The sequence below is a fragment of the Lepus europaeus genome, chromosome 9 (assembly GCF_033115175.1).
Source record: "Lepus europaeus isolate LE1 chromosome 9, mLepTim1.pri, whole genome shotgun sequence".
In the NCBI taxonomy this organism is placed as follows: domain Eukaryota; kingdom Metazoa; phylum Chordata; class Mammalia; order Lagomorpha; family Leporidae; genus Lepus; species Lepus europaeus.
Genome location: NC_084835.1, coordinates 81,026,944 through 81,046,238, shown reverse-complemented (window position 1 = coordinate 81,046,238; position 19,295 = coordinate 81,026,944). Strand labels below are relative to the sequence as shown.

Sequence of the window (19,295 nt, the reverse complement as noted above, 5' to 3'; positions counted from 1 at the left end):
TCCTTAGAGAAGTGCCCCCATATGTTGCTCTGGCACAGTTTGGATGGACAGCTAGATGAGTGTTGTGGGCCTACTCCAGTTGTATTAAACTGTGCTTGCAAACTTCCACCCAAGATTCTCCCCTCCCTCCCTTAAAGGGTGATTGTGTTTTACAGCAAACCTCTTGCCTTGGGCACTGAGATTTGGAACTTATTGTTATATCGGTTATGATTCCCAATCTGATGCAGTCGTGGAATCAAAAATCATCGTTTCTTGAGTGCAGCAGGCTGTGTGCACCAGTCCCCTCGTGGGCACAGTGGCTGCACTGGTCAATAAAACTAAATTTTAACTGTCAAAATCGCCCAGAGCTGTAAAGATAAAATAATAAATGAGCAATTTTGATCCACAAATCAAAGCCATACATTAACAACTGACAAATGTGAAAGTTAAATGTTCTTATTGTGTGTCTTTTAAGCAGTATTTTTAAAAATCAGATTAAAAACAAAAATAATTTTCTATGCTCTTCCAGAAAACCCTTTAGAGTAATAGAAACTGAACAACAGTTTGCCCATAAGAGCAGAAGAGGAGTAAAGACATGTGAGGTGGTGCTTGAAATAATAGGTTTCCGAGCTGGCTTACCCCAGCGAAACCTGCAGTAGCATTGTCCAGGAACTGCAACCAGAAAGCTCCCTGGGCACCACTAACACCACGGTTGTAGTAAAGCAGAGGTGGAATAGCAACAGTGAGATTAAGGAGAGGGGAGAAAGAAGAATAAGTTAGAGATGTCTGTAAATGACTTTTATTCTCCTTTTGACAAATTAACCATCTGACTGAAAGACCAAGCTGTATGTTAAAAGTTTATCTGAGTCTAAAGGTAAAGTAAAGCCAAACAATCAACTTTTGGACACTTGATCGATGAAGACACCTACACTGATGACACATGGAGACTAGGAGGAGGAGAGAGAAAAGAGGAAGGACAAAAGATTCTCAAAGGGAGGCAGCAGCCAAACAGAACATAAATGACAAGCAGACATTAGACCTGACCAGGAAATGGTATTCGTTCCCAAATCTATTTGTTCCCCAAACATACCAAACTTGGTCCAATTTGCCACTTACTTGAAGCCCTGATTCAGTAGATGCTAAAAGATGAATAAAACATTGCAAACATTACCTAAGTCTTATATTTATTTTCTAAAAGATTTATTGACTTATTTGAAAGGTGGAGGGGGGAGGGAGGAGAGGACAAGGGTGAGGGAGAGGATCCTCTGCCTACCAGTTCAGTGCCCAAATGACCACAACAGCCAGATCTGGGCCTGGCTGAAGCCAGGAGCCAGAAATTCCATCCTAGCCTCCCATGAGGAAGGGTGCAAAGGCTAGGGCCATCATATAATACATTCCAAAGTACATTTGCAGGGAGCTGGACTGGAAGAGGAGCACCCAGGATTTGAACCAGCAATCCAGTACAGGATGCTGGCATCACAAGCAGGGGCTTAACCCACTGCACCACCATGTTGACTCCTCTTATATTCATTTTAAACACTGCTCACAGATAAGTTGATCATCAAATATATTGTCCAAACAGAATTTTGAGCATGAAAGAGATCTATTAATTATGCTGGGACAATAATTAAAGACTAGAACATATGGTAACCCTACTTAAAATTTCCTCAATACCTGATTTAACTGTTTTCTTGGACAGATGTAATCAGAATGCATGAGCTTTGAATAGACAGACCTTGGTTCCAACCTAGACCTATAACCTGGAGGAAGTCACTTAAGTATTCTGACTCATAGTGTATTTTGTCAGGATCATTTGAGTATATTTTTAATAAATAGTGTTTATAAATCATCTAGCACATAGCATTCACCCAGTAAATTGCAGGAATAATTTATATTACTATATCACCACCAGCAATATAAGCTCAAGGACTGTATCTTTGTATCCTAAAAGCATCAGTCAATAAAAGTTCTTCATGCAAATAGGGAGACAAGTAACATTATAATGGATACTTTAGTCCACTTCCCCAGAGTAGAGAGTCTATTTCCCATAGTTTTCCTATGTTAGATGTAATAATCAATAGACCAAGAAGTAAAGATCAATGAGTACCTTTTGACTAAATTCGCTTGATGTGAAAGGAAATAAAAAAGTATATTTGTGTAATATATATGACAAATTTCTGTACATTTGGGCCATGTTAGTAATAAATGAAGAAATGTTTCTCCTAGGAATAATATCCAAATTCTCTCAAAGTTGAACAAAACATCAAAGATGGCAGAACTTCCACTGCCTTTCTTTTGCTCCAGATTAAATGCTAAGCTGATTTGTCAGGGAAGCGAGTATGAAAGTTAATGAGGGAAGACAGTGTCCTGGGTTGAGTTCTGCTTAGGTATTGAGTGACTGCTGTCTCTACATAAACAAACTCACAACCACCTTAAACTTGAGATCAGCCACAGCTTCTGAATCAGCATACTTGGCCCTCTTGACTCAAGCACACAGTTCTCAGCGCATCTCCATGCTCCTTTTAGAAAGATGCCTTCCAACAGATACAAGCAGAGATACCTACCCATGGGAGCCACAATATTCACACACATTGTGTAACAAAGAAGAGTTAAAGGTCCTTCACAATTCTCTTTAGATCTTATCCTGTTATGTTGTTTATATTTAGTTACCACTATACATCTGAGTAATTGAGTGAAGATGAATAGGAGTGAAAAACTGGGTCTACTTAACATAAGGAAACAAAATTCAAATCATCAGGCAGCCAGTGGCCTGGTATACCCTATCAGCAAAGAGAGCACCTATTTCCACCGAAAAGACTGTTGCTGGCGCAGACTGCATTTTGATCATCATCTTTGGAAAATCATTCAATCTGATATTATAAATGCATGTTAAGAATACCGACAGACCACCCAATCCCCTATCAGAAAAGTATTGAGAAACAACATGTGAAAGTGTCTATAAGGCCCTTTTGTAAAGGCGAAGCATTAAGTAATAACAATAAAATTCACATTGTTGTTCTCTTGCCTGTTAAGAAAAAGGAAGTGGAGATGCACTTTCATTCACTTTTATTTTACAGTACTGCTTTTCTTGCATTTCTCACTCCTGCACGCAGTCTCCCGTTTCATTCTTAACTTATTAGAAAGCAGTACAGGAGACATGAATACTAAAATGGCCAATGCGAAAAACATGCCTCCCAGAGTCTGCAGGCCCTAAATCCTCAGTGAAAAGATCAAACAAAGCAATCCCCATGGCTGCTGTGGACTTTTTGTTACAGATTTCTCACATACTAAAGTTTCCATGAAGTCCACGTGTGGAAACACCTTCCATTTCTCCCCATGGTATAGCACTGAAGAGCTCAACATTCCATTTGTATTCCCCATTGGCCAATTTCTTTACTGATGGATAAAGGTATTTATTTCCCAGCAACTGCCTTCCCTTTTGCCTCCATTTCAGATAAGAGATTCAATTCACCAAGTGCTTCTTTGTTGCCTTCTGTGAGCAATGACAGGAAAAAGGACTTCAAAATATAGATTTATGCTTCCATGTTCCAATAATGACTTCCCTTTAATAACATGAGAATGAAAATTATGGAGCTAAGTTAGAAAGTCTTGTTGCTGCTTTTGACTTCCCTGTTCCCCCTGTGAAAGGTGGGGGAAATCGTTTTGTTCCTCTTCCCTGCCATTGATTTACAACTCATTTTGCTACTGTGCAGTACAAGGATGTAGGGCCTTCTATTTTTTTTTCCCACAGAAAAGAAAGGAAACTGATGAGTTGTGGTTTCCTAGGTTGTCTCCTCTGGCCCAGGATGACATTGAACTTGATCCCATCCACACAGGATGGGCCCTCTGAGTGGCTGCCATCAATATCACAATTAGAAAATTGGTACTCTTCATATTTTAAAAAATATGTATTTCCACCCCTATTGAAGGAACAGTAATGAGAAAAGAAACCTTAAAAAAGATATTTAAGCTCAGTTCTAAGAGACAAATGTAGGTTTGACCATATTCAATATTCAGGTAATGCAGAATTGTTTAACTGCTGATTGTTTAGGAAACAATGAACCTACAGGTTGCTACGTTCCCTAGGACTTCTTTCCTTGGCCCTTCTATCTCTTGATTTCAGCCCATTTCTGTTTTTTGAGAATCTGTAGGTAAGAAAGTCAAGTTAGTCAAAAGCTAATAATTTTTTCTTATGATTTCTTATTTTGAAGGAAATAAAAAGTGAAGGTTTTTTACCTATAGGTTTCCTTCATATTACTTTTATGACCAAGAACCCAAACCCACAAATGACTTAATTTTACACAGGTAGATAGAGTTTATTGATAGAGCACTTGTCATCACAGAGGAACCTCAGAAAACAGGGAGATGCTTGTGGAATAACTCTGAAAATGCCTGATAAGAATTTAGACTTATTTCCAGCATTCCATTTCCTCACATAGCAAGCAGTTATTGAATATCCACTCAATGTTGGGTCGTAGGATAAAATAAGATGTCTCTCTTCTCAATAACCTAAGGACACAATTATAATACATTATTCTAAGGGCTAGACAGGGAAATCCTGGGGTACTATGGCAGCACAAAAAGGGGCCTGTATTCTAAACATGAGAGGTTATGAGAAAATGGGTAGGGATTATCTAGGCAAAGAGGTGACTGGGAAAATGCAGCCTGATGTCAGGAATGCCTCAAAGGTAAGACACAGTATAGTACCTTCCAGAATCTAAACATTTGTGTGTCTGTAGGAGGGTCTGAGGCTGGGGTAGTATAAATGATAATGCTGGAACATCAACCAAGAACCAAATCCTAGGGGTGGGGATGTGGCTCAGAGGTTAAGACACATACATCCCATAGCTCAGTGCCTGCATTCAAGGCCTGGCTCCACTCTTGTGTTCAGCTTCTTGCTAATGCACACCCTGGGAAGCAGCAGATAATGGTATAAATACTTGGGTCCCTGCCATCCACGTGGGAGATTCAGACTGAGTACAGCTCCTATCTTTAAACTGGTCCAGACCCAGCTGTTATGGGTATTTTGGGAGTAAACCAGCAGATGAAAGTTCTTTATGTGTGTGTGTTTATTTTTACAAAAAACACCATGTCACACAGTGATTATTTCAAGGAATTTTCAAGTTTAAGAATTGAGAGTAAGCATACTCCCATAATGTTTGTTTCCAATGTTAAAAAACACAGTGACCTAAAGATTTGATACAATAGCATAGCAGTTCATTGCTCTTAGCTTGGAACTTTTTATTTCAGCTCATGAAACAATTGTTTCCATGACTTTGGACAAAGAGGAAGGAAAGAGAAATGTGTTTGGACTTTTTAAATATGTTAGCATCTAATTTTACCTTCAATGAGCTCAATTCTAATTTGAGATACATGGCTGCACATTGCTATATATCTTGAATTATTTGCTACTGTGTATTCATGCACCAGTGCATTAGTGGATTTTTCATAGATTTTTTAAAAATATGTGTGATGGTCACTCTGAATTCTGTATTTCAAGTCAGTTGGGTCCCTAGTAAAACCAGTTGAGTTTATTTGTGAATCTCTTGTTTATTTCTGGTTCATACTGCCTTGAATATAGCAATTACTTTTTCTCCAGAGAACAACAGTATATGTACAAATGCCTTCTCTACATACAAGCTGTAGTATTTGGTCCTGAGTCTGGCATGGAGAAGGAATGAGTTATATGGGCTGCTTAAATTTGCTCTGTGTGATTAGACAAATTGTAGACCAAGTGTAGCAAACCTCTAAAAGTGAGTACTTAAAGATTTTAAATGAATCTCCCTGACCAACCCTCTCACTTCACACACTCATATCATCCAGTCAACAAATATAATTGACATATCCTATGTAACAGAGACTGTGCTAAGCATAGAAGATGCAATGCTAAGCCAAAACAAGTTTCACCATGGCCTCACTGAGTTTAGAATGGGACACAGCATTAATAAATAATCCCAGAGAGCAGTATATAATAACAAAATATGGCAGTGCTATGAAGGAAAGGAATTAAATACACAAGAGCTTGCAGTAGAGAGACCCAATCTAGTTTAAGAGTTAGGACAGGCCGGCGCCGCGGCTCAGTAGGCTAATCCTCCGCCTTGCGGCGCCGGCACACCGGGTTCTAGTCCCGGTCGGGGCACCGATCCTGTCCCGGTTGCCCCTCTTCCAGGCCAGCTCTCTGCTGTGGCCAGGGAGTGCAGTGGAGGATGGCCCAAGTTCTTGGGCCCTGCACCCCATGGGAGACCAGGAGAAGCACCAGGCTCCTGCCATCGGAACAGCGCGGTGCGCCAGCCGCAGTGCGCCTACCGCGGTGGCCATTGGAGGGTGAACCAACGGCAAAAAGGAAGACCTTTCTCTCTGTCTCCCTCTACTGTCCACTCTGCCTGTAAAAAAATAAATAAATAAAATAAAATAAAATAAATAAATAAATAAATAAAAAAGAGGACTATCACCAAATAAGTGGTACTTGAGCTGAGAACCTAAGGGTGAGAAAACTTAGGCAGGAATCCAGGTGAAAATGTGAGAAAAGATAGCTCTGAGTTAGCAGTGAATGCAAACACCTTGTGGAGAGAAGGTGCATGGCTGAACTCAAAGAGTAAGACAGAGCGGGCGTTTTGTGCAGCAGTTGCGATGTTGTTCCCACATTCTGTATTGCAAAGCCTGGGCTCAACTCCTCAGCTCTGCTTCTGATTCCAACTTCTTGCTAATGTACCCTCTAGGAGGCAGCAGGTGATGGTTCAAGTAGTTGAGTCCCTGTCACCCATGTGGGACATGGGGTTCCCAGCTCCTGGTTTCAGCCTTACTCAGCCCCAGCTACTATGGGCATTTGGGAAGTGAACCAGATGGAAGATATCTTTCTCTCAACCTTTTTCTTCTTTTTCAATTGTTTATATGATTTAACAATTTTTAACATTTTGCCATATTCACTTCAGATGTGGATATTATATAATATGCATATCACATAATGTGGGATTCATGAAACTGATCATAAAGTAGGAATCTCTCTGCTTTTCAAATAAAAATATATTTTAAAGTGAGACAGAGAAAGACACAAAATGTGGCTAAAAATATCAGCAGACCAGGCCATACAGGAACTTCTATGGCAGGTTCACAGTCTTGGTTGTCACTTTAAGTGATGAAAAGAGAGAGAGGTGCTACACCAAGAGTCCCAGGATGACTTAATGGCAGAGGGAGGTGGAGAACACTGGTCTCTGTAGTATTTGCATGAAAGTGTGCTGCCTCAGATACCACATGCATCAGCCTCACCAAATGTCACCTTTCCACCCTATCAGTTTCTTTGTCAGTCACTGGACCTTCTTAGTACCAATGTCCATATCAGTTAGGCCATTACAACACAACAATCGCCAACTGTGAACAACTTAAATAGGTAAAGATTTCTTTTTGTGTCTCATGTCTATGGCTTTGTTGTACTTCTCATTCTAGGATTCAGCTTAATAGAAACTCTGCTATTTGACTTATCTCCATTGCCGTGGTGGGGGAGAGAGAAATTTGACATTGATTTCTAACCTAAATGCATACATTGTGTGGACAAAAACAAATCACTGGTCCATTCCTAACTTCAAAGTGGAGAAGTGCAATCATTTTAAGGTCTCTGAAGAATGATAACCAAAATACTTAATAGTCCTAAGATGAAAGCAAGGTATCCTGATGTACAGCAAATATTTGATTTGTTCTTATTACATGCAAAGTGTTTTCATTCCTACAAAAAAGTTATTGGAATAGCCACTCCATTTTAAACATTTGTTATTTATTTGAAAGGCAGAACTGTATAGAGAGAAGGAGAGCCAGAGATCTTCCACCCACTGGTTCACTCCCCCAAATAGTCCACAAAAGCCATGTCTAGACCAGGCCAAAGCAGGAGCCAAGAATTCCATTCTGGTCTCCCACATTGGTAGCAGGGACCCAAACACTTGGGTCATCTTCCACTGTCTTCTTTTGTACATTAGCAGCAGCCTGAATCAGAAGCAGAGTAGCCAAAAACAAAAACAAAAAACAAAAAAACTAGCATCTAATGCAGGCATCACAACTGGAGGCTTAACCCACTGCACCAAAACACGGGCTCCTTCATGTTTCAGTCTTACACTTGCTACATCAGTGCACCTTTATTGTCAGGATTCATATTTATTGAAGATATGTTTCCATATTAAAAGAAAAGCTTGGAATTATATTCCCAATATTATTATGCTTTTTTGAATTTTTTTCAAAAGTTGACTGCCCTCAAATAATTTAAATGTGTTTGAGTGACTGCTTCTATTTATGATATTAAAACCATTTTCCATCTATAATAGTTATACAAATACCTATATAACCATGGATATAAATTATAGACTTACATAATTCTCATGGAACAGAATAGTCTTTATCCAAGGGATAGCATTTAAGAAAGATCTGAAATGATTTTCAAAATGACAACAAAAAATGAGAATTTTGGTTAGTGACTATTATATGCAAATATCACCATCAAAACAAAGGAGTAATTAAGGCAAATTGCAAATAAGTGAGTGTTTCTTTTCAAATTCATGAGATGACTCTGTGGTGACGTTATTAACCAAACCTCTATTTGAGGAATATCCACTCAGAATTTGGGGTTTTGTGTATTATACACAAAATGACTCCATTCCTGGGGAATGTCTGATCACCACCATCACACCTTTGTATTCATTAAGGGTTGTGCTTTCCAGAAGATGCCTTCAGGAGCTGACGTGGCCTGGGGATGCCTTTGTGGAAGGGGAGAGCCACGCAGACACTCTCTCAGCCCTGTGTCTGGATGTCACTGCTCCTTACAGTGTGTTCTAATTATTAATCCTACTGACATGCCTCATTTGGCCATTAAGTCTTAATTTACTTTTAAAAAAATTAAGATTGAATTCCAGTGATTTAGCTAGAACAATAATCATTGTGAGTTTCAAAGACCAAAATGTTCCCACATTTTTGTGTTGAGAACTGCTTAGCTCTTTCAGAAAACCCTACTGCTAAGGCAATGATGTATCACTTTCACTTTCATTATATGTTTTTAATCAGAGCGTGACTTCACACTAGACAAAGCGATGCTTTATGCATGATCTCACTTGTTTTTGCTAAAATCTTTTGACATGATTAATTTTACTTTAATGCTTTTGTCTTGTTGTAATGGTAAGGATGATGGGTATAAACCAGGCAAAAATACATGCTTTTCCATTATAATGCCACTGAGCATTAAAAATATATTTTCGATGAAAGGAAAAAAAAAATCACAGGAGACTGGACCGACTGGAATTAAATTTCTTGCTACCTGAACACAGAGTACATGAGATTTTTTGAAAAATTATTTAGTCATTGTCTTTAGTTTTATTTTTTGGTATTCTTATAGCAATTTATTCATCTGTATGATTAGATCTGAAGAGGAACGAAGAGATTGTAGCCCATGGATTTCTTAATCTTTTCTCATTTGTTGCTTTACAGTATTTACCTCCTTCACAGTACCAAGGGACTGAAATATTAACCACTTGTATACAAAGTACATATCCACCAGATCAACGCAAGCAGGCCACAGGTTTTCTATATTGTTGCCTGGCATTGGATGTAGGCTAGTTTTCAGCCGTACTGATTTTTAGTCCAAAAGAACTGAATACAACAAATAGCCTTTTTCTGAATTACAGAAAAGCAGTGATGTGGATGACTTCAAAAAGAAAACAATAGACTATTCAACAAGTGAGACCTGCCTTGTCAGCTGCTGTTCAGTACCAGTTCTTGCATATTCATTTTTTATTTCATTAATAAATTGTGGTGTTGCTTATCCATATTACAAGAATATGACACCTCCCTTCCTGTATACAACCTGTCTGTCTGCTTTCCTTGACTCTGAAATAAAACCTGTCCAATAACCTTACCTAGCCCTGTTCCCTCTGTACCTGCATTGTCCATCACAGTGATGTTGGCTTCCTGTAGCTGCTGAGCACTTTGAATGAGGCTAATGTGACTGAGAAACTCAATGTCCAATTTTATTTCATGTTCTCAAATTTAGATTTTGATAACCCTCTGTGTCAGTAGCACAACTCTAGGAGGAGGAAGCTGTGTGATGTGCTCACACTCAAGCAGGGGCACGGTCTTCCATCCTCACCTTGCTAGGCCACACTCATTCACCTAATAGGCAAGGGAAAAAATAGGTGACCTTCATGAAACAAAAGGACATTCCAAGAGTAGCCAATGAACCACATGTCACCCTTGTTCTACATACGAGGGCTTCGTGTTTTAGCTTCTCAGTATTTCCTTCCACAAACGCCCATTTTTTTCATGTAGGTGTATTCATTTTCCAGGACTGCTATACCAAACTACCACAAATGAGCAGCTTAAAACAATGTTTGTTCTCTTGCAGTGCTGGAGGCCAGGAGTCCAAAACCAAGGTGTCAGCAGGGCCATGTCTGCTGCAGAGGTTGTAGGGGAGAGGCTTCCCTTACCTCTTCTCAGCTTCTTATGGACACCAGCAATCTTGGGGCTGCTCGGCTGATAGGTTCCATTGCAGGCTCTGTCTTCACATGGGCTTCTTCCCTGTGTCCCTCGCTTGTGTCTCTGTATCTAGTCCTCCTCTCCTTTCTCATAAAAACAACTATCATTGGTTTTAAAGCTCACTCAATCTAGTAGGAACTCATTCTACCTTGTCTTTAGCTATCAAGACTCTTTTTCCAAATAAGATCAGGCTCACAGGTACTAGCAGTAAGGACTTCACAAATGTTTTCTTGGGAATGCAATTCAATTCATGACATCTAGAGAATTGCACACATAAGAAAAAAAATATAGTGAAATTCCTGGCACCTCACTTGCATGTATTCGTTTAATTCTCACAACAGCCCTCTACGATGGTAGGCACTGTAATTGTTTCTACTTGAGATGAAGCAATGGAAGCACGGAGACATGAAATAGTTTGCTCAAGGTCACACAGATGGTAAATGGCAGAGCCAAAATGTGTACCAAATAAAGCTCCAAAGCTGTGCTTTTCACTGCTTCTCATTACTGTGACAATAGTAGAGGGCAAGTTGTGGGAAGAGTCAAAGGTGAAGCAAGATGAGACTCTTGCATTTATGCAGAATAACACTGAATATCCTCTATACAAATAGAATATATTAATATCCTAAATACGCATGTTCATTTGTTGAATCTTCCACTGTGCCCTTTGTTATTATGTTTGAAAAATGAATACATATTGGATTATTTTCCAGGTGAGAATTATTTTAGAATGAGGTGATCTTTGTTCATGTCCTGAGGACTTGCAGTTCCTACCACCACTTTCTGTGTGTACTTGTTCACTTGCAAAAATTATAATTTTTAAAGTCTGTGTGCAGAGATAGGATTTCTAAAGAGGGAAGAGCTGAGCATTTATGCTCCCAGTTGTTCATTTCATTTCATACTAAAATGATTCAGAGGAACTCCCCTGTCTGTGATATCCTCAGAAATCTCAGATCTTTGTTTCCTGTACATCATAAATTTGTTTGAAGTTTTTCATTACCATAAGTATTAACTGGACCAAATATCAGTAGCTGCTCTTATGTCTGCATAAACGTTTTGTAGAATTTTTACTTCTCCCAATTTAGAGCTCTCATATTTTAAAAACTGATAAAGCACCCCTTTCTGTCTTTATTCTTTCAAAAACCCATCAGCATGGGTATTTGGCCTAGCAGTTAAGGCACTAGTTATGATGCTTGGGTCCCACAGCTGAGTGCCTGAGTTCAAGTCTCCAGTTTTGCTCCTGAGTCCAGCTTTATGCTAATGCAGACCTTGAGAGACAGCAGTGCTGGCTTGAGTGGTTGGGTTGCCTGCCATTCTTGTGGAGACCTAGAGAATTGCACACATAGTGAAATTAATTCCTGGCAATCCTAGGCTTTGGCCCGACCTAGTCTCTGCTATGGCAGCATTTGAAGAGTGAACCAGTAAGATCTTTCTTTCTCTCTGTTTCTCAAAAGATGTAGGTGCAGATGATTTAAAGGAAAGTGTAATGGTTATTTACTTTGAGTGTTGCCATTAAATTCACAAAGCTTTGGTATACTCTACTGCATTTGACACAAATACATGTACATAGGTTTCCAGGTTCAGTCCAGAAAACAAACCATGATGGTTCCTGTCATTTCTTTGTATTGCTAGTGCCCAGTTCATTTGCTGGTGTTAGCACTGAAAGACTTGAATCCAGAAACTAAAAATTTGAGTAGACATGGCACAATCTTAAATCAAGAAGTTGGCTGTACCATGCACCTTCACTAGACAGAATAACCCTTCTTGACCTTTGGAAAATTCTTCAATTTCCCATACTCTGCATTCTCTTGAGACAGCTTTTGTTCTTTTACAAAAGAAAAGTTAGTAATTTACAAATACGATAACTAATGCCTGGTTCTGTGATGGCCTGTATAAAGCCAAGGATGAGACTTGAACTGCCTTTACAGCTCAGCTAGCTTCACAGAGAGGAAAATTCTTTTTCCAAGTCACAGATTGTACCCTATCCTACTCCTTATAAGCATATGTGACTGTTGATAACAGAAGTCCATTGAAAGGGAGGCTGGAACAGCACAAATCCATTAACACTACTGCAACATAATAGGACATTTATCCGGCTAAAAGCAGGTTAGCAGCTTTAGCCTCATGCATGTTGTTTTCTTAAGCAGAACTGATGGGGGCAAAGAGAGCACAGAGCAGTGCCATCAGAGGTCTTCTTAGTCTCACTTGTTTGCAGGGGATAATATGTTACATGAAAGGTTGCAAATGCATGAACATAAACACATTTCCCAGAATAAATCATTTCTTTTTGTAAAGATTGTTTAAGATTTATTTATTTATTTGAAAGTTCCAGGGGGAGGGGGAGAGAAGGGGAGGAGAGACAGAAACAGAGACCTTCCATCCTCTGGTTCACTGAAGTCAGGAGCTTCTTCTGTGTCTCCCACACAGAAGTGTGCTTCAGGGGATCAAGCTCTTGGGCCATCTTCCACTGTTTTCCCAGGTACATTAGTAGGGAGCTGGATTAGAAGTGCAGCAGCTGAGACTTGAACTGGTGTCCATGTGGGATGACAGCACCACATGCAGTGGCTTTACCCACTATGCCACAGCCCCTGAATAAATCATTTCTATGCCAACTTTTCCTTTAGAGAGAAATGTGTTAGTAACAGTTGTCTATCCAAGGGTCAGCAAACTTTTCTGAGAAAGGCCAGACAGTACATATTATTGGGTTTTATAGCCATGGAGTCTCTGTTGCAACTATTCAGCTCTACCATTGTAGTGCCAAAGCAGCCATAAATACAGAACTGAAAAAGCATGGCTGGGTGCCAACAAAATTTATTTATAAAACTGATGGAAGATTAGATGTGACCAGTAGGCCATAGTTTGCCAGCCTTTGTACTCTAAGGACATACTATTTTTTCACAAATCATATTACTTGGTAGTGAAATAATACTTGTGGCAATATGGAAATAAGCAGCATTTATTAGACTAAGCCCTTCGTATGTATTAATTCAATTAAGTCTCACTCCAGAGATCCTACACTTAAATCAAAAATGATACCATATCATTTGCCACCTTCATCTCTAACTTGAGAAGCAGATGCTGTTCTAAATATCAATGAAACACTTTCTCTGACAGCAAAATGAGGATAGATATTATATCTGCCTTCTTGACTAAATTAATTCCCCTACAAGACATACTGCACAGACACTGGACAATGCCATATCAGAGATCAACTATCACACATGTGATCACACATGGCTCTAGGCAAAAACCAAATGAACCGAATATTGACTCAACAGCCATGGAGACTTCTAGTATGGCACAGGTAGCAGTAGCCTTCCAAAGATATATGTTCAGCTCTTAAATATGTAGACTTAGACTTTACAGCTTATCTTAAGTCTATGTTTGGAGCTGGTATTGTGATATAGCCCATTTAGCCACAACCTGTGACACTAGTGAAGACCCAGCTGCTTGACTTCCAATCCAGTTCCCTGCTTATGTGTCTGGGAAAGCAGTGGAGGATGACCCACGTGATTGGGTCCCTGCATCCACTTGGGTGCAGGAAGAGGCTCCTGGCTTTCTTCCTGGCTTCCACCTGGCCCAGCCCCAGCTGTTATGGACATTTGGGAAGTGAACCAGCAGATGGAAGCTCTGTCTGTAACTCTGAATTTCAAATAAATAAACAAATCTTTAAAAATGAAAAAAATTAACCAAACATTAATTCATTAGCCAGTAGGGCACAAACAGGTTGTTATGAGACAGCAGTAGCCTTCCAGAGGTATATCCATCTCTTAAATGTGTATACAGAGATTTTTCAGCTCCTCTTAATTTTACATTTGAACTTAAAGTTAGCCTTTATATGAACTGAGCCTATCTGAAGAGTACAGATGCCAGAAAATTATGGAATAGAGAAGTTAGGGAGGGAAATTTTTTTATCTTAGCAACCTGAAAATGATAGTGTATACTTTAAACACTTATGATGTGTCTAACATTGTGTTAAATGCATGATAAACATATTTATAAGGCAGATATAACTACCATGGTGAGAATGAAAAAACGTTTAGACTCAATAACTTTACCTAACTTTCACAGGTAGTAAATATGAGTCAATATTCCAAGACATCATTTTTTTTTTTAATTTCTTTAAGGCATTCTCTCTCTGCCTCCCATGGCATGAAGCTAAAAATAGATGAAGAACTTCTGTGGGCAAGACAATGTGCTCTGTTCTTACACAGATTCTGTCAGTGTGATCATGTGAAGTTGATATCATTACTACCTCCATTTCAGTGCTGAAGAAATCAAAGTCAAGGAATATACCCAGGCCAGTTCATGGTGGAGCTAGAAGCTGGCTTTAGAGCCTGCTCTTCAACTCAGCACTACACTGCTTTTATCCTGTTACATTGTTAAGGATAGTGGACGTTTATTGAGGCTTTTCTAGGATAATAGATGTTTACATATTTTTGGACTCATTTTATCCTCATGACCACTCTTGGAGATTTCCCTGTGTAATCTCTGCAGTTGGAAAGCAATTTCAAGGCTATCATTCATTGGATACCCCCTAGTAACCCAGTGAGATAAACAGGTCACCGTTTGTTATCATTATTTGACATATGAGGAAACTAAAGTTCAGAGTGGTTAAGTGACTTGTCAAGGTCACACAATAATTGATGAATTTGTGACTCAAACCCTTGGCTTCCGACCTAATTTAGTTCAGTGTTCTTTCTATTAAGCCATGTTCTATGAAACCTTATTAGGAGTCCCTTGACCTGTAACTGACATTATTTGATCTCTTTCTAACATGATATTTTTTTTCCAACTGGATTATTTAGAAAAGTATTTATACATCAGAAGCTTTCTGAATCATGCTAGCCATTTTTTAATGAAGAATAATTAACTCTTGGTTTGCAAATAAGGCAGAGGTGACAATGCACACAGTGCCACATTAAAATTTGCAACAGAAAACACATAGCAATCTTCAAAGATAAGAGAACTACAAGAGTGATGTGGGCAAGAGGAAGGAACACCTCAAGGAACAGTGTATCTCTCTACCTGTGCCTCTCTGTGATGTTTATAGTGGGGCCCTTTTACCACCACAGACTAGGTGGCAAGGTTAGAAGAAGGTACCAGAAACAGATACAGAGAGGGCTGTGTTTGAAAGGCCCAACCAATAGGACCTTTGTTCAAATGAGAAAGGCACCCACAATGACCTAGAAAAGAAAAGTCAGGGAGTACATACCCTGACTTCCCTTTTCAGTTTTCTGAAAGCAAATCTAACCCGAAGCCAGGGGGCAAGGTAGCCCCTCAATGTAGGCAGTACCATCAGCACCTGGGAGAACAGAGCAGCATCACAGGCTGCAGAGTGGATCTGTCAGGGCAGTCAGAAGATGCCCAGCATATCTGGAGTACTATGTGTGAAAATTACCTTTCCTTAGAGACTAAAATCAACAATGGAAAATGATACAATATGAGGTTACTTTAAAAAGTTCATGGATGAAATCTGTATTCCTTAAATAAAAGGTTTCTTTGAGGGAAAAAAAAATGTTCATGGAGAATGCTTAGTATGAAAAAAAAAAGAAACCTGTGCATAGATTTCAACATTTTTCACTAGAATAAGCTTATCTTTTAATTCTATTCTCTAAGAACTTTTTGAAGTACCCTCATGCAGATACATCTTTCAGGTCTTTTGGGGACCATAATATCAATTTGGCTTAGCTAAACACCCTAAAACTTAAGCTGTTTTATATTTCCACTGGGTTCCCCTGACCCAACACCAGATAAACAAATCAGTGGAAGCAAGTTGTAATGGAGGGGCAGCACAATACCACCACACTAGCTGGCCTACAGGTGCAGAACATTCAGTGTGATCCTAGGCCCATCCTCCATGTTACATTCATAAACCTTGAACGCTCATGTGATGTTTTAAAACATGAATTACTCTTTTTCCCCTCTCCCAGATTTTCTTTGACCATTGAAGACAATTGGACAGGATGTGGCTTGCATTGTTAATGGTTATAGAGTGAAAAGGAGTGCTTTATTTGTGTTTATCATAATGTCCAAGTGGTGTCTATAGTGAACTGAGACCTCTGTGCCTTCAGTAGAGTAGGTCCTTCTGGGTGCCGCACATTCTTTATTTGCAGTACGTGACTTCTGCTTTTTTTCCCCAGGCTCCCTTTGGTTAACTCATTCACTCATCCATTCTCATTCTCTCTCTCTTTTTTTCACTTGGTCATTGTTACTCTGCAGACTGAACTTGTGGCTGTTTCTGATCATCAAATGCCACTGCGTATGTGAGTAATGGCATAGGTTTTCGGTGGGATCTCCTGGTAGTCACAAATGCTGAAAGAAGAGCCATAGTTGGGAAGGTTTTCAGTGGGCAAGCCACAAGTCTGTTTTTACATCAGATGGGGCTATGTGCATTGCAGCAAATGAGTCCGGAGAGCAGGTTCACTGTGGTTTTGAAGAGAAAACATAGCCTTAAAGAAGGAGTCCCCAAGCTTGGCTCATGCTGGAGAATTAGCAGCACCAACCTTTTTCACTACATGAAGAGATTCAGATTGGCAACTGAGGAAAGCCAGCCATGTGCTGAAGAAGACTATGAAGAAGAGTTTGATTAGTTAATCCTTTATAACACTGTATCAAAGTTGAGAGAAGAGAATCCTTTCCTCAAGGGAACAGAAAACAGGTAGAAATGTAAATTTCCTGTTAATCAAGCCTGAACAAATGCTCAGCAAGTGTAGATGTGAATAATGAATAATTTTAATGAGATATTGTTAACTTCAATTTAAAAATCTGGTTTGCAAGTAGTTCTTTGATCCCTCCAGTGGATGGCTCATGTTAGGAGGAGCTCACCTCTTCCCTCGTCTCTCTGTACACTGCTCCGTTGTATGGCACCAGGGAATCCTGGCTGGAAGACAACCATTGCCCACCCCTAGCCTCTTCAAAACCACAAAAATTTGAACATCATCTGCAGGATTCTGCAAATGCACAGGATTTCAGACATGGACTTTTGCCCTCTTGCTGAGCCCTGCTTGTTGAGGTTATCCAAGCGCACAGAGGCATGGGATTGAGGGTATAATTGTGAGGGTAGCTCAAAAAATGGGCATCCTCCGAGTACTAGCGCATTCCTGGCCCTCTTGGCAAGCAAGGCCTTCTGTGTAGGGAACATGTATTGTTTGTTATTTCACTCGGCATCTTGCCATGTTGCCATCTCACCATTCTCCTGTATTCCGTCTCATAAGCTCATTGGAAAAAGGATAACCTTAGAATAGCTGTGCTACCAAGGGACAAGAGTAAGAACTGGAGACAGAGGGGAGAAATGGCTGTTTTCAACCTGTGTGAGGAAGCTTGGTGGGCCTGGCAGTGCAATCACAAACAAGGTCCAGTGTTGTATTTGGCAATGACTTCTGGTCTAGAGAGGATCCATTTTGTCCTTGTAGTCTGGTGAGATAGCCTTCACTTCAGTGAAAGTCCTGTCTATCTGGCTGTCACTCTCTTTCTCAGAAAATGCAGCTTTGTGAACAGTGATCTTCCCTGGGTAGCTTCCTGAATGTTTCATGTTTAGTTGTCCTTAAAGTATTAGTAGTTGGAAAAGTGTCCTCCTGAGCCTTTTCTCTTCCTGAACAATCTTCTTAGGCCACTGGGTCCATAACAATTCACTACAATGTAATCAGATAGTAGTTGGTGGCTTATCTTTGTTTCCTTCCCACATCTCTCTCTTAAGACAGACTTCTGTATTTCTGACTACCTCTTGAACATCTCCTCTTTGCCTTAAAATCGTTACCTTGCCTTCAAACCTGTTCTTTGTTATTAACTGGATAAAAGATATCTTCTTCTCTCTGACCTGAAAACCAAAGAATTTCCTTCAACCCATTCCTCAGCCCATCAGCAACGCTGCCATGATTACGTTCTGTGCCCCTTCTACTCCATTTCCTCATCTCCACTCACATGCTAAGATCTGGCATAAAATCGCCCAGCAAATTCCCAGGACACACATGAGAAAATCCATCTGCTTAATATGGCCTCTGACACATGCCTTCTCAGATTCAGTTTCTGACCTTCCTCCCACTCCATACATTTTCTAAACCACAGGCTTATCCCTAGAATCTAGTCATTCTGATACCTAGGCCTGTTCTCTTGCCCTTGATTTTGTGCAGTTCCAAACATAATCATGCTTCGTGCTAGGAATTTAGGGGGAAAAAAAAAAGATGACCCATATTATTAAGCTCTCAATGGACAAAGGAAACATAAATGAATTCATTCTATATAATGCCATAACCAAGATAAAAAGAAGTGAAGGGTGCTCACAGAGCACAAAAACACCTGCCCATGCATATTCTTCTGACCAAACAGAGGCTAACTCCTGCCCCACCCACTGCTGTGCCACTTCCTCATTGCTATCACAGTACCCTTCGCATACATATCTAAGGAGCTTACTGTTTTATGTTGTAATTGTTTTAATGTCTGCCTCCTAGACTGAAAACAAGGATATGTGTCTTTCTCTTTTAAGTCTTTATAGCCACTGTGTTAATCACATGTAGTAATTATTGAAGAAATGAATGAATGGTCCCTAAACAATAAGAGCAGATTAAGCAACCCTAGCAATCGATAAACTGACAGACATTCAAGTCAGTTTATCTTCACATCTTATTTATACAGGAATCAATTTGGGTGATTGCTACATCAAATTGTTGGATATGTAAAATGTTAGGGAGTGGCTCCTCAAAAGTGCTTTGAGTTGTTAATAATGAGAGAAATATCCATTTATCAGTTCATACTTATCTTGAGTCATCAGTGGACTTATGAGCTAAACATACTTATAGTTCAAATTAAACATT

At 39.6% G+C, this 19,295-nt stretch overlaps 1 protein-coding gene across 1 annotated transcript in view; it reads left to right on the top strand.

Moving 5' to 3' along the window:
• The window catches only part of KLHL14 (kelch like family member 14), a 96,134-nt gene that overhangs the window by 28,725 nt on the left and 48,114 nt on the right, over positions 1 to 19,295 (top strand). The window lies entirely within an intron of this gene.